Source organism: Bison bison, unplaced genomic scaffold (assembly GCF_000754665.1).
Source record: "Bison bison bison isolate TAMUID 2011002044 unplaced genomic scaffold, Bison_UMD1.0 scf7180017864193, whole genome shotgun sequence".
Lineage (NCBI taxonomy): Eukaryota > Metazoa > Chordata > Mammalia > Artiodactyla > Bovidae > Bison > Bison bison.
Window position 1 is genome coordinate 2,468,500 of NW_011494765.1, and position 476 is coordinate 2,468,975.

The window sequence follows — 476 nt, forward strand, 5'->3', positions numbered from 1 at the left end:
GGGATGGAGCCAAAGCAAAAGCAATACCCAGCTGTGGATGTGACTGGTGATAGAAGCAAGGTCTGATGCTTTCAAGTGCAATATTGCATAGGAACCTGGAATGTCAGGTCCATGAATCAAGGCAAATTGGAAGTGGTCAAACAGGAGATACCAAGAGTGAATGTCGACATTCTAGGAATCAGAGAACTAAAATGGACTGGAATGGGTGAATTTAACTCAGATGACCATTATATCTATTACTGCGGGCAGGAATCCCTCAGAAGAAATGGAGTAGCCATCATGGTCAACAAAAGAGTCCGAAATGCAGTACTTGGATGTAATCTCAAAAACGACAGAATGATCTCTGTTCGTTTCCAAGGCAAACCATTCAATATCACAGTAATCCAAGTCTATGCCCCAACCAGTAACGCTGAAGAAGCTGAAGTTGAACGGTTCTATGAAGACCTACAAGACCGTTTAGAACTAACACCCAAAAA

At 42.4% G+C, this 476-nt stretch overlaps 1 protein-coding gene across 4 annotated transcripts in view; it reads right to left on the bottom strand.

Annotated features, from left to right (window-relative positions):
- The window catches only part of SCAI (suppressor of cancer cell invasion), a 119,874-nt gene that overhangs the window by 73,430 nt on the left and 45,968 nt on the right, over positions 1-476 (bottom strand). The window lies entirely within an intron of this gene.